General features: G+C 37.6%; 1 pseudogene; it reads right to left on the bottom strand.

The window, feature by feature from the left end:
* Positions 1–15,773: 15,773 nt before the first annotated feature.
* Positions 15,774–15,892, bottom strand: LOC111730150 (annotated as a pseudogene).
* Positions 15,893–16,395: the final 503 nt, after the last annotated feature.

The following is a 16,395-nucleotide window of genomic DNA, read 5'->3' as shown; positions in this document are numbered from 1 at the left end:
AAAGGGAAAAGCATGCAAAATTTTCATATTGCCAGATTTCTGTCCCAAAAGTTTCTACCAACTTACACTCCCATGATTGCTCTATGTCCATTCCTAAAGCGGAAAGCATTATATGGTCAGAATCAAAAAGTTTGAACCAAGCATGGCAATCAAGGATGTGGAAGAAGCCAATAATGATCTGAAATAACACCATAGTTATGGAGACATCAGGAAGAGAAACTGCCACGGGCATCTGAATTCACACACTGACAATGAGGCAACAATATAGGAAAAGTGACCAGGCTATTGCAATTATTAGCTTCTAATACTATCATTTGCTTTGATCCAAAAAATTTACAAGCATCTGTTTACAAATTATGTTTAAGAATAAGAAATAACGAACATGTATATAGCAGCCTTGTATATGTTACCATATGACATGCTCCAAATAATGCACTCAAAATTTCATATATCAGTATCCACTCCATTTAAAGACAAAGTGTTGAGAATATTGAAACAGGACCAAAACCTCAGTGGCTGAAGTAAGGAGACTTCCGTTCTACATGCATGTCTGTTTCTCTCTCTCTCTCTCTCTCTCTCTCTCTCTCTCTCTCTCTCTCTCTCTCTCTCATCTATCTATCTATGTCTGTCTATATCTAGACCTAAACTTAGATCTAGATATACACATTAAAGTACATATACAGGTATATAGTTATATAGGCATAAATATTTAAAGAAAAGTCTTGATATTGCATGCCAGTCAACCTTCAATTCCACAGATATTAAAAAATAACATTCCCTAGATTTGTTTAATGAAAATAATACTGAATCTAAAAAGATATTAAGAGTAAGGTAAATAATGATTTGCAAAGATGGTAACTTTTCAGAGCAGAGGGAAAAAGTACAGTTACTAAAGCTAATCTTGATAGGCTTTGCAGCTCAAACTAAGACATGTATTATCCAATAGTAGATTGTTTAGATTAAATAGAAGAAGCTATGTGGAAAACTGCTCAAGCAATTATTTGCCTTAGGTAAGGTCACCTTGAAACAAAGTGCTATAGGCTGCTTGTTTGTGTTCCCCCAAAATTCAAACATTGCAACTAATCTTTAATATGATGGTATTTGGTGGCAAAGTCTTTGGAAAGTGATTAGGTCTTAACGATAAGACTCTTACAAGTGGGATTAGTGTCCTCATAAAAGAGGTCCCAGAGAGCTCCCTCACCATTGAGTCACTATGAAGTGGTAGCAAGAAAACTAGGAGGCAAACTCTCATCAGACACCAAATCTTCTGGTACCTTGATGTTGGATTTCCCAGGCTCCAGAACTGTGAGAAACAAATTTCCGTTAGAGCAGCCTGAATAGTCTAAGACACAGAACCTAAGTTGATGATTCTTGAACATGGGATTTATTCAGAAGAAAGCTGTGAGAAAGTGAGGAAAGCAGGATAGGACAGGAGAAGAAGCTGAGTAAAGCTATGGTTTCAGTTGAAGACTAGCATCAACTTGACCCCACTAGGGGGTCAGAGTTTGAAGAGTATCACAAATATGTCCCACCTTGAGGAAAGGAGAATGGGCTTTTGTATCTTACAGTCAGCCATTCATTGGCTGTAAATTATCCCTTGGGAAGGGACATGACCACCTTTAGGCATTTCTGGAGGAAGTATTTATACTTAATAAAGAAAGTTCTTTAGAGAAAGGAGCTGTTGTGAGCTGTAGGCAGCCAACAGTCACGATGTCCAGGGAATGAGTGCACTAGATAGATAAAGTAGACGAGGGTCAGGTGCCAGAAACATTTACTATAGCCCACTCCTTGCATTGTTTAGGTTCACTTGCTTTTCCCATTACATTCATTTTATTTGTCCACAGCTTCTTCAGAATTATGGTTAGTTATAATTTCTGGGTATACTTAGAAGAAAAACATAAAGACAAATGATAGCTTCCATTGCTGCAGTTGGTCAAGAGGCCATAACCTATATTCATCAACATTTCCTACAGTCTCCCATTCTAGATGTGTCTGCAGCTCATCTATCACCGGTAATGTGGAAATCATTTCCTCAAACCCTGGTTACCATGCCCTTACTATGCCTTGGATGTTGGTACTTGAACATATAAAATCCAAAGCGCAGCATAGGAATACCAAGACATGTTCCAGTGGATTACCTGAATGCCAAACCTATTTCTTCCTGCCTTATTTGCAGCAGCACTTCTATATTCCCATGACAATCAGGGTAAATTATCTCTGCTCATGGGGCAAATCCTTTCTTTCCTGTGCTCTGTGGATAGCAGCCATAGCTTTAAGTTTAGTGGAACTTTTACTGTCCCCTAATGGAAACAACTACGCCAGAGGATCAAAACTTCTAGACTTATAGATTACAAAGATACAGAGATAAGAAATATATATATATATATATATATATATATATATATATATACTATCACAGGGAATGATGGTAAGAGGGGCCATTTCATCTTCCACCCCTTGGTTCCTGGTCTGATATAGTCTACCTAGTGTGGAACAGCATTCTATAAAGACCACATTGGTTAAAGGTGTACTGGATAGGGTGGTGTCTAAAGAACATATAAGTAGCAATACTCACAGCAAATGGAGAATGGGAACACCATCTTGGTAAAGAGTAGCAACAGTACCTACAACATGCTTTTCGACATTAAGATTTTATATAGAGTCATAGCACCAAAAAACGGTAGGTTCCACTCTTAACAGTAACACTTCAAAAATAGCTTTGACCTATTTTTTATTAATTTTTATTTATTTATTATTTCTTGAATATCCACTATTAACCAGACACTATTCTAAGTAGTAGATTCAGTAATGAAAAATAAATAGCCTCTTGACAAATAGTTAACATAGAAGTAAAAAGATACTTAACATTCAATGCAATAATAGCCATAATGGAAGTGTGACCTGACTTTTAAATTTGAATTTGATAGATACAAAGACATTTTCTAGATGGGGAAGGAGAATCAAAGTGGAGCATCAAGAAACATCAAGTGGTAAATATTAAAGTCCTTTGGAGAAGACTAACATTTCAGTGGGGTGGGGCAGAAGTTGCCTACATGTACACATTTCCAAAATTATGTACCATGATATAAAAGCCTTGAGAGATGCTCTTGGGAAAAAAGCTTCCACAGACAAATATGTTTGAAAATTTCAGCATATTACTGGTTCACGATCACTTAAACACAATTCTAAAATCCTGATATCTAAGAAAACCAAATGTTTTATAATTCATCAAGCTATAAAACTTCACCTGAACTGATGTGAGGCTGTTTATATTCTTGATTTATTGCATTTAATGTGAGTGTCCCATTATTTTTGTATAGAAATAGTAATGTAAGTGCTGGGAGGTGTTATAGAATGTAATATTTGGTATATGTATTTATTACCTTTCCAAGCATCTGAAAAAAATTCTGAATTTCAAACAAATTTATAATGCACATTACTGGTTTCTAAGAAGTTTTTCAGTAAATAAATTAATTTTTACCTACTATTTTCCATATAGGTTGAACTTTTCAACACTTAGACCCCTACTTTACTTAAAAAATACCTACTGGCATCCCCCCCAAAAATTATAATTAATATTCCAACGAATCCACTTTGGGAAATACTATTTAGTATTTAGCTGAGCAGTCAGTTGAAGTCTATGAGTAAAGAGGAAATAATTCTATTATTTTCCAGTATGAATATCTGTCTTCAATGAGAATAACAAACGAGTTATATCACAAGTTAGGAGACTTTTGCTATAGTGTAAGCAAAAAATAATATAAGCCTGAACTAAGGAATGTCAAATGGCATGCATTAAAGTGGACAGATCCACATGTGGGGACCATTTCCAGGCTGAACTGATAGCCTTTGTGATTTGATAAGATGTAGAAAGGAAAGAAGGAAGGGGTGATTGTAGATCTATGTTTTCTAAATTGGTAGAATGGGTGAATGGTGACGCTATCAATTGAGCTAAGGATATGAGAATATCCATCAGTGCACAGGGAAAGATGACTAGTGAGGCATAAAATTCCAAGTGTTTGGTAAAATATAGGTAATAAAACATAGATAGCTATTAAGCTAAAGAAAATCAGGCTGTGCTTCTCAGAGATATGGTTGGTCTGGAAATATGGAGCTGAAATCCATTTAAAAATGGTATAAGCAAGAGCAAGAGTTTAAAATGCCACCCTCAGGGGACATAAAGAATTATAAGATAAAGACTAGAACATTGATAAAAATGTCAGCATTTATGAGATGGGAAGGATAGAAGGAATAATTACTGAAGGATAAAAAGGAGTGCTCAGAGAGGAGTCAGGAGACATAGAAGAGAGTTTCAGCAGTTTGGTCATGGCATTCCTCACTGCATGGGTCAAGGCAGGAGAGGCTTGAAACCAGGTTCTGGTCTTGCACAATTATCAGGAGCTGCCTCTGTGGTATGGTTGACACAAAAACTAGACCCAAACAGGTTGAGGAGTGTATTAGTCAGCTTGGGTTGCCGTAACAAATACCACATGCTTAAACAACAGAATTTTATTTTCTCATAGTTCTGGACGTTAGAAATTCTGATATCCAGATCTAGCAATCTTTGGCTTCTGATGAGGACGCTCTCCTAGTTGGCAGATGGCCACTTTCTTGCTGTGTCTTCATGTGACCTTTCCTCAGTGTGTGTGTGTGTGTGTGTGTGTGTGTGTGTGTGTGTGTGTGTGTATGTGTATTTGAGAGAGAGAGAGATCTTCTTTTTCTTATGGGGCCACTAATCCTATCAGATTTGGACCCACCCTTATGACCTCATTTAACCTTAATTACCTCCTAAAAACCCAATCTACAAATATAGTCACATTGTGGATTAGAGCTTCAACATACAAAATTAAGGGACAATTCAATTCATAGCAAAGAGTGATAGAGTTGAGGAAACAAATCCTGACTATGCTAATAAAGGTAATAAAGATAAGAAAGAAGAAAAGATGTTATCTAGTGTGAATTTTACAAATTATTTTTGAGATAGTAAAGTTAGGCTGAGGAAAGAATAAAATGGAAAGGGAGAGGTTGAAACCCCCACAGAGGGGGTGAAGTGGGGAGTGGGATGCAAATGTGATGGGATCCAGTGTGTAAGTGGAGGGATCAGCCTTGGGAAGGAGGAGTGACAACTATATCTGTGAGAAGAAGAAAGTGGGTGAATGTGAGTCCTGTTTTGGTTTGGTCTAAAAGAGAAGTACGCAGAAACTGAGCTAATTTATTTCAAATAGCATTAGTTTCTTTGAAATTGATGTTGTATTATACATGAATTGAACAAGTCAACAGATGAAACTTATGTTTTCCTTCCATATTTAGAATTAACTGCCACTGTTTCCAAAAACTGAACAGCTGTGTTTCCAGTATATAGCAGCAGTTCAATTGGGCTATGAATCAACAGGTAATACACATCGCTTTAATATTTAAATAGATTTCCTATCAGTTTAAGCAACAGATATAGAATTATGCAAGATTAAAAAGTTCCTTCTATTGCCATCACTTTTTAGTTGAGAAAACATAAAACAAAATTCTATGGCCTCAAATTCCACAATTATCTCAAACTTATTTCATATCTCTGCAGTCGGTCACTTCTGAATGGACAGTGCACCATCTGCTCCAATACTCAACTCAGATAATGACAAGGTTGGAGGAGTGCCAGTCCATCAGCAAGAACAAGTCTAATCATAATTCTGCTACACGGGTGAATAACCACCTGAACAACTGTTTGTGATGTCATGGGTACGGGAACTTTAATCAGAAAGAAGAAAAGTAAGAACATTTAAACAATTCTGTGGAACACTTTTCATCAAATGGCTCCTTGTAACTGGGAAACAAAGACCCATTAATTCTTTATTCTCTCATTCAGCTCACCTTTCAACCAACATTTACTGTGTACTCACAATTTTCCAGGCATAGTGTTAGGCCCCCAGGAATTCAGTGGCAACAAGGGGGAATACTCACAGCTCTTGGAGCAGACAAGATGCTTTTTAAATAAGTAATCACAACAGACTGAGATGTTGTGATAAGGATGCCTCGGTATTATGAAACTGTAGAACAGAGAGATTTAAATATGATGTGGCATTTAGAATCCAGAGGATAAACAGTAGTTAATTAGATGAAGACAAAGAGGAAGCATTCCAGAAATACAGAAGAGCAAATAGAAACCTAGAAGTGTGAGCAAGAACAGAGAGTTCAATACATCCAAGGAGGAAAACAAAACAAAACAAAACAAAACAAAACAAAAAACAGCTGGGTCCAATTGAGAAAGTGAGCAAAGCTGAGGCAGGAAAAGTTGGCAATGGCCAGGTCAAGGATGACTTTATAACTCATATTAAAGTATTTGAACCACATCCTATGGATTGTGAGACATTATAGAAGGATTTTAAGCACTCTGTGTGTGTGTGTGTGTGTGTGTGTGTGTGTGTGTGTGTGTGTCCGTGTGTCCTTGTATGGTAGGGGCAGTAGGAGAGGTGATAGAATCAGATTTGTTTGACAAGATTAGAAGTCTATTTTAGGGAAATCATCTAAACCACTCGCAGCATTTAGGATGCATTAGAATTGAGACCAGCCCTAAGGTGATGGCAGTAGAGAGATGGAGTGATGCAAGATTCTGATGTAAAATACTTAGAGCAAGTAAATTTTTGCCATTTGTGTAGATTGGGGTTCAACAACAACATGGGTGAAGTTTTCTAGACCTGTGGCTGTTTTCCTAGGGTCTTACTGGTCCATGAACAGTCTATGGAGGTGAGTCCATAACCTCCTGAGAAGTCTAAATGACTTGCTGCTACAACATCCATATACTTTTGCCCTTTGCACTATGTGGTTTGGGTGGATAACTGTTAGTGTGTTTATTTTGCTTCCTGCAAATGTTAAAAATTTGTTTTGTTTTGTAATACTGAGGAACTTAGTTTGGCTTGTGGAAATCGATTCAATAGCAGGGACTGGGGAGCCACCAAGTTTAAACCACCCAGTGCTGCAAGACAAAGTCATCAACAACTCTGCTGGCCAATAGGCAGAAACACACAACCAAGGGCCTGGTTCTGAGCTGGAGTCTTGGTAATGCAGAGATGACAGATGTCACTGCTTTCTGCCAAACACCCATTCAAACCCCATTAGTGCATCATGTAAGAATGAGCGTGCAAGAATCATGCTGAAATCAAAGGCAGCCTGGAGGGCTGCCCGCAGGCTGACATGCAGCTGTGCCCACTGGGGGCTGGACTGGGCAGTCTGGTCTGGCCTGGCCTTATATGCCTTCTGTCTCTCTGCATCAAAGTGTGCGATGGCCAGGGGCCTGCAGCCTGCCTCTCCTCTTGGAGAAGAGTGTAAGGAAGATCGTGGACTTGGCCTTAGAAAACAGAGGCTCTGCAAACAAGTGTACCTAGGGAATGGGACAAATAGAGTTATTGCAGTTATTCATATGAGCCTGGAATTAGTGAGTCCATCTAAATTTGCAAGTGTTTAAATAGAGATAGAGTGCATAATGTTGCCATGAAAAAATAAATATTACAAGCAACTTTATGTTTGCTTACTTGGAAATTTTCTACAAAATATCACTGAAGATAACTTGCTGGTGGCCAGGGAAGGTAGCTTTACCATGAGGCTTATTCCCCAGAAAATCTGGGTCTGGGAGCGATTAGAGGCAGAATGGAATGCATTCATCTCCAATAACTGTTTATTAACACATGATTAGCACTCTGCAGTCTCCTTGCTTGGACTTTCTGATCACAAATAGAGGGCAGGTGGCATGCCACTGTTGAAAGGGACTCTAGACTCCACCTTCCCCAGCTTCACTCCACTGAGCTCAGGCTAGGATGTGAAAGGACTATGCTATGCTTTCATGGTATTTCCAAGGGATGTGTTGGGAAGCAGTTCTGAAATTCCAACACGTGCACCTGCTGAGCCATATAGGTTCTTTCTGGAAGAAAGTGATATTTCAGATCTACTGCCTGCCATGGGCCTCCCTAAAGCTGGCTTGGTATTGGGGACCATCTGCATGGACAACCATGGAGTGGGAGGTGGGGGGCTTCTGCAGGCTGGAGCTGGGCCTGTGGGATAGAGCCTATGAGCTAGAGGTTGCTTACTGCCTGACACACTGCTGGCCCTTCAACGATCCCCCATCCCTGCTAAGCTCTTTTTATTTTTCTTTTTTCTATCAGCACTGCTTTGCAGTAAGAGATATCAGACAGAGAGAGAGAGGGCAATCAGTCCTCTAACAGAAAAGCAAGGACATTATGGTCACTGGGAATTTTGCAGAGATGTGATAGCTTGACCCGGGAAGGAGACTGAAAGCAGAGCAAATAACAGCCGGAGTAAATTCAGCACACTGGCAGCAGCTAGAGAGAATGTCAAACCACATGGCCCTAGCTGATGCCCCCTTTGACAGAGAGCAGCCAGTTGAGATTTGGTGGTTTCCTAAGCAGGGCAGGGCCTTGAAAGAATGCTGATAAGAGGCCTATCAATGAGTGGCAGGGAAAGACATTTAGTCTAGGCCTCAAATTTAGACTTTTGATTTTTATCTCCAAATGGACTTATTTATTTAATCACTGAGATAGTGTGACTGAATTGGAAGGAGATGTTTTTTGAAACTCATCTCATGAACTGACTATATATGCCTCCTATAGTATATGAAAAGTCAGTCTTTTCATAAGTCCCGGACTAACTTGCGAATAGCATAATAACGCCTCATTTAATTATTTTGAAATTATTGATCTGCTAAATGTAAACAAGTACAATGTACCACAGTATTTAAAATTCTCTTTTGATGTACCTTTATGTTTTAATGTACCTGAAGTTTTCAACAAAGTGGAAGTTACTGATATCTCTCTCTTGAACTCTGAGAAATCCTGGTAATTCCTACCTCCACTCCCCCCAAAATAATTCAGCCATTTCTCATTAGATTAAAAATTAAGGCAATACTACCTATACTGACAAATAATCAACTAATAAATTCATTGTAGAATCTGTAAAAAACTTGTTACCAACTTAGCATAAATCTGAACCTATCCCTCTATGGTATAATGGGAAGATCGTAGGAAATGAAAACAAGATGCACCTGTTCTGGTCTTGGCTTTACCCAATACCCAATTTTGTATTAAAATGATGTCATCATGCTTTCCTAGGCCCAGTTTTCTCACTTATGAGACAGTGCTACAACTATACCTCAAGGAAGGATTTAAATAACTGTGAATTCCTTGCACAAGGCTTGGCACATAGATAATAGTTTTTCCCCCTTTTTCCATTTCTGAAACTCAGTTTTTTTTTTCCTGTAAGATGACATTCTTTCAAACTTTAACATCCTTCTATTTTCACTGAAAATAGATTTTATCTATTTTAATTAATACTAGAAATTCCAAAAAAAAAAAAAAATCCAATTGCTGCATTGATTGCAGTGATCTTTTAAAAATCTGTCCCATAAGTGACAGTATCCATTCTTTGTTCCCCAAAAGTGAAGAATTTCCAAAGGAGATTATAAACTATGAAATTATAGCTGTAGCCTTTACAATAAATGTAGAAATGACCCTCCATAAAGGTGCATCCCCAGAGGCTGTGCCCAACAGAAAACATGTTCTTCTCCAGTCCTTCTATCCCCTGATCTTACCCAGAAAAATCATGGGCAATCCTCAAAGTTTCTACCCCAAAATCTCCTTCTGTCATTGGCCTTTGTGCTCACCCTGTTCAGAAGTAAAGGCTCTCCCCTTCAAACAAGTAGCATTCTATGGGTATCACTGGTTTATAGCCATGGATCCCAAGTGTGTTCAGGTTGGTGTAGATGAGTACCTTGGACAAGGGACCAGGACTCACCTTGGTTTCTGTGACACTTTCTCATTGCTTCCCTTATACATCACAGACTGTTCCCCCTCCTGTATTCCACCTCCAAGTATTAGCTGTCTCCTGAAGTGAAGATCAAGAGAAATATAATGTATCACAAATGAGAACTGCATATGTATTTTTTTCAGCCTTATTGAGGTATAATTGAAAATTAAAATTGTAAGATATTTAAAATATGCACTGTGGTGATTTAATATACATATACATTGTAGAAAGAGTCCCACATCTATCACCTCACATATTTATCTTTTTTTTTCTTTGTAAGAAGATTTAAGTTCTACTCTCTTAGGAAATTTCAATTATGTGAATGTTATCAACTATAGTTACCATGTTTTACCTTGAATCTTGAGATCTTATTCACCTGATAACTGAAAATTTGTACCGTTTTACCAATCTCTCCTTATATTTCCCCCGCATCTCAGCCCCTGGCAACCACTTTTCTATTCCTGTTTCTAGAGCTTAATTTTTTTTTAGATTGCACATATAAGGAATACCATACAATATTTGTCTTTCTCTGTTTGACAATACATGTGATTATAAACATACACAATATTATGGCTTTATTCGGGTAGAGAATGAATATGACGCAATAACCATTCTTACAACAATGTACAAATAATCTATTGATAACAGGTGAAAGAGAAAGAATGTGTTATGTTTGTAGGTTCAACACTATTGAGGCCAAGATAGATTATAATCTATACATATATTTGTTTAAGAGTACAAGGTGTTAATTGAAAGCACTATTGCATAAATGGTTAAAATAAATGAAACATTTCAAGTATAGAAGATATATGAGTTAAAGAGAGACAACTGAGATTGCAAAAAGAGATATGTATAATTTACTGACACAAAAGATACTCACTGAATAAAGCCAAATCTTTCCACTTTTTTGTTTATAAAAAAGGGTAGAAGCCAAAAATGGACATATGGTGTCCCCAAGGAGGAAAGGAGACAGATGCAAAATAAGTTATGTTCTTGCTACAACAGGTGATCAAGAAATTTATAATTTTTGAATTAATAACTAAGACAACTCCAAAGCCAGAGAGAAAGTGGTCACAGTATTTTGAAGGCAATGGCAAAAGATAAAAAGAATATCAACACTTAAGAGAAAAAGTCAAAGTTTAACACCCGGGAAAAGCATCATTCCCTTAACCCTGAAGGTTCAGTTGACAGTAGAAAAAGCCCCTTTGGGGTGCAGAGTCTCATATCCCCTCCCTATTTTCTCTAGTCAGGAGACCAGAGGCAACTCTTTTGGGACTTGAAGACCAGCCAAGCTGTCATTTGACCACAGTGAGAGGGAACAAGGGAGGACTGGGTGGGGCTGTGGCAGGGGGAGACTGTCCCAGGTTTTAAAAAAGATTGAAAAGACAAACAAGCTAGAGGGGCTGTAGAAAGGGGAAAAGAGAGCATCAAAGCCCTTGGGAAGAACAAGATGGATCCGGAATGTGGAACACTTTGCTGTGGGGATTCCTGGGATGCAGAGCATGAAATAAAGCGAAATAAGGATTTACGTTAAAAACAGTGTGTCATGTTTATATCAACCGATTAATGAAATACATCCCACAACCATTTTTGTAAACTTTTGTTGTTTTAAAAGTTCCTAAGACCACCTGAGAGGTTACAAAGCCTGAGCACTGAGGGCTTACCTCATCCAATTTTCAAACTAGCTCCATGAGTGTAGAGTCTTGTTTGTCCCTGTTTTCCAGTTACAACATAAGTTTTGTTCTTGCCAGAGAAGGCTATCAAGAAGGCTATCAAAAAATCCCTGAATTGTCCCTCTCTGGCATTTGCAGATAACTGCAAAGATATTCATCAAAAGCCCCAGAAATTGGTGTGATGCAGACCTTGTTTACCTTCAGAATTTGTGGATCTGGTGTATTGCCATTCACGAGCCACTAACAGCTTGGCTGCTACAGGAATATGAGAAGTTACAGTCATCTGAGAATTTTTAAGTAAAACAATTACCAATATTAAGCAGCAGTAGGGAAAGGTGATGCTTAAGCTTATTTGCCCTTGTTCCTGCCTAAATTTCTGACTGTATTGAGAAAACAGTGTGGAGTAAGCACTTCCTACCTTGTAGAGAAGTCATTCTCTCCCCCATTCCCCCAATAATCAGTAGAATCACCCAAGGAATTGTAAAAACCCAGATTCTCAGGCCCTTGTGCAGAACTCGAACTGAGTCAGGAGGGCTATGGCAGAGATGTATATTTTGAAGAGTCCCCTAGGTGACTCTGACACTCAGCCACGTTGCTGAACTGAATCACAGTCCTGGGGAAAAACTGAAAATAATGTTAACTTTACTGAAGTGAAACAAAAACAACAAAATACTTATCATGACCAGCAGTTTTAAAGAGGAAGGTAGAAGTTGACATCTTTCAGATGCTTACTTTGTTCTAGGCACTGAACTAAGCAATTTAAGCAGATGGCTTCATTTAATCATGATAATAAACTTATGAAGAACTACAATTGTTATCCTTCTTTTATCAATGATGAAACCAGGGCTTAGACAAGGTAAATAATTTGGCCAAGGTTAATCATTCATTTTATTAAAAATGTTATGAATGATTAACCTGTAATAGGTGAGTACCTACTAATTGTCAACAAAGTGTAGACCCTAGTAAAAGTGTTTATAAAATTAAGACTGACTTTTCACTAATCTCTGAGTTTTTGAGGCACATTCCTGAGCTCCAGTTATTGAATCTAACCTCAGTTTGGATTTGTCCATTTGTAGTGTAGGTACAGACTGACCTCATTCTCTGGAATAGGCTTGCCTATGTGAGACTGTTCAGAAGTGAGGAGGGTGTACCTTATGGGATTTAAAATACATTTATGCAACAACCTGGTCTAAAGTCAAGTAAATTTTATGTGAGCACAACTTCAGTTTAAATTAAAGCAAAAGAAGCAAAACATTGACCTTGTTTGGAGAACTTCTTAGATAACCAAACTTTGGAAATGGGGTTTTGATGACTCTAAAAAAGGTAGCAGAACCAATTCCTAGTTGACCAAGTACATGTTTATTTTGTTAGATTCAAGTAGGTTCTAAAGGCTTGAAAACAAATATTTCCTAACTGGTAACAGTCCTTGGGGAGGATTATCTTGGCAATGGAAAGATTTCCTAGCATAACCTCAAATCTGTAAGGCTGTAAATCAAGCATGCCTTAATACCAGCAAGACTTTGTAAAGGTCTAAATAGATGTTACTTACTGAGGGCCAAATTCCTAGTCACTGACAAATGAAATAATAGCTCCTCAATACTTGTGTAGCAACTCCTTAGGAATTCCAGTATCCTCTTGTCCCCAGATCATTAGCCACAATAGCTAAATAAGTCATCCTTCAGGAGAGGGTTTAGGCAACTTGAACATGGCCATTGAATACTTGTAATCATCCACTTCAGAGAACAGATAGAAGCTAAAGTTTATAGGATGCTTCCTCAAAATAAACAAATCCTTTAGAAAGGTAAACCTAACACAATGAAAAATAAAATCATAAATAACACTACTTTGGTTAAGCTAAGGTGAAGCAGAAGGCTTTCTGGAGTCCCTGGCAGTCTATGAATGTTGGCTGATCTCTTTGAGCCTAAGGGTTTTTCATATAGCAGGATGAATCCCCTGCTATAGTATTTATTCCTATCCAAATACAATAAATACACCTTTTTTTTTTTTTTTTAATTCTCAAGTTACCAACAGAAACACCAAAGACATTGATGTTAGAAATGATATCATTTTTGCTCCATTATGGCACAGAAATATAAGCTTGAGATCAAGCAAATGCATCTTTTTTTTTTTAAATTGTAGATTCTCCACCTTAAAATGGGTAAGTTTATGGCAACTTACTTCTCCAATCATCAATCCTTTGACCTTTGAAAATGGTGACAGCAATACACAGTATTGAGAGTTCTGATATGGCAATGCTTGTGCTATATCTACGCATTGCTAGCAATTAGTAGATGTTTAGTTAACACCAGTTGCCTTCCATGGGTCCTGAAATGCTTCATCTTCCATTTTAACAGTGCTGCTGCCTACTGCCACCATTTTTTTCTGAGGTACCCAGAAAAAAGAAGTATCTGTGTTTCTGAGGTTTCAGCATTATAGAAATAGTAATAGAATTAAATGAAGTGACAAATTTGAACTGGGTCTGAGCAAAAATATTCTGCTGCAAAAGCTTCCATTTCATTTTTCCCCCCTCTCAAATTACTCGGAAAATTTGCTTTTGGTTAAAATATAAATAACGCTTGAGATTTTTCTTTAACATTTAATGTTTAGTTGATTTTTGGCTATTTCAAAGTTATCTCTGAGATAATATGTATATTTTCAAGTGTTTTTAAATAAGTATGTTGTCTTTGCCTCTTACAACAACTTTTAACATATGTTATTCAACTTTGCTTTCACAATTCATCTTCCTCTGAAAGAGAGAGAAAAAAATTACCTTAGGACTGAGATCAGACAGGGAAAACTTCCACTCTAGAAAAATATTAGATTTGACATAAATTAGATGCTTGCCAGTAACTCAACTACACTTGTCAAATAAGACATTAAAATATGAAATAGAATATTAACAAAAGTAGATTTTGCTAGTGTTAAGCCTGAGATTTAACTATGCTGTTACCAAAGAGGAGGGAGTCTGAAAGCAGATCTGTTTTAGTTGGAGAAGCAAATATTCATTCTATAAAGAGATTTACCTCCCAAATTTTCACTGTACTTTCTCCCCAAGTAGCCTTTGTAAATAAAGAAAAAAATGTAGTTCATTTATCTGCAGAAAGAGTATTTAGTTTATAGCACTCTTATTAGCAACACCCTTCAAAATTTATTGAGTATAAGACAAGTAAAAATACAAATAAGAAAACAATTCTAACAGAATGTGGTGAGGGCACTGGTTGGGCAGCGATCCCCAATCTTCTTTTGGAAGCAGGGACCAGTGCTCCTTTGAGAATCTAATGCCTGATGATCTGAGATGGAGCTGAGGCAGCAATGCTAATGCTGGGGAGCAGCTGCAAACACAGATAAAGCTTTGCTCACTTGCCGCTCACCTCCTGCTGTGCAGCACGGTTCTTAACAGGCCATGGACCGGTACCAGTACCGGTACCAGTACCGGTCCATGGCCCAGGGATTGGGAACCCCTGCTCTATGGGATTAGCTTGGAGGGGCACCTGACCCAGAGCAAAGTGAGAACTTGAACATTCCAGGTCATTTCCAACATATATTTTTTTGGCTCCTCAATTTGAGTTTAATTCCCTGTGGACACACAAACAAGCATTTCTCAATCACCTGAAGATCTTGCTAATATGCAGATTCTTATTCTATATGTGTGGCCATACCCTGAGATTTTGTGCTTCTAACCAGCTTCTTGGTGATGCCTCTGCTTCCGGTTCCCAGAACACACTTTGAGTAGCAAATGTGTAAACTGTATACAGGCTTCTGCCTACTATTATAGCCTCTCCTAGAATTTGTCCCCAAACCCCAAAAGAGCATAGAAAACTCTCGAATACAGGCAGGCCTGTCTTTGTCAATAAGTCATAATAATACTGACATTGGGGGAAAAAATACACTATTCATTTATTTTTCTCTTTGTATCTACAAATGAAGGACCTTCAAGTACAGGAGGAAAGTTGGCTCAGAGAATTGTATTCTCTTTACCAAAATTTTTTAATCCTTTGAGTTTTTACTCCAAGCCAGGTGTACTATGCCTGGTACTATTTTTCTTGGAGGATTTCCTTCTGTGTGCTGGGGTGACAAGCCATATTTGCTTTACAATATTATGTAAAAGCTAAAGTAACTGTCGACTTTAAGAAAACATTGGGATTTACTAATGTGAAGTGTCCATACCTCTTTGGAAGAAGAAATATAAATAGATACATTCTTTTTTTTTTTTTTTAAGCGAGGCAACCCTTGGTTGACCTCACAGATTACAAAGACCTTGTCAGCTTACAATACCTTATTTTTTTACATTTTTTACGCCTACAGCACCTAGTCTTCCTAGGTAGTCTCCCATTCAAGTACTAACTAGTTCCGACTCTGCTTAGCTTCCGAGATCAGATGGGATCGGGCTTGTTCAGGGTGACATGGCCATAGGTTAAATAGACACACTTTTGAAAAGCAGTTTGGTAACATGTCTTATAACACATATAACAGTTTTGTTCTTTAACCACAATAATGTGTACTGAAGAAATTCCAAAATATATGGGAAAGCTTTCTACACAAAAATATTCATCACAATATTATTACTTACAGAGAAATTTGGAAACATGTTAAAGTTTTAAAAATTCTGTAATGGTTAAGTAAATCACACAGCAACTTAAAGGAATATTTTTTCTCTGAAAAAATGTTTTTGAAGCAATTCTTATAACATGTAAAGTACTCACAACATCATATTAAATAAAATGCACTATCATATGGGCAGTTTTTACAATTATGAGAAAAGAAAAAAATGCACATGTTAACAGATATACATTATTTATGAAATGTAGTCAGGTATATTGCACAACTCCAGAGAGTGCCAATTGCAGAATTTATGTGACTAGTACTTCCTGGAAGTGGCACAGTGTGTTAACTTGTACTGCTGAGAATCGCAACCCTG

The sequence above is a fragment of the Pteropus vampyrus genome, unplaced genomic scaffold (genome assembly GCF_000151845.1).
Source record: "Pteropus vampyrus isolate Shadow unplaced genomic scaffold, Pvam_2.0 Scaffold302, whole genome shotgun sequence".
NCBI lineage: Eukaryota > Metazoa > Chordata > Mammalia > Chiroptera > Pteropodidae > Pteropus > Pteropus vampyrus.
Note: the sequence above shows the minus strand (reverse complement) of the source record. Positions and strands in the feature narration are given on the sequence as shown.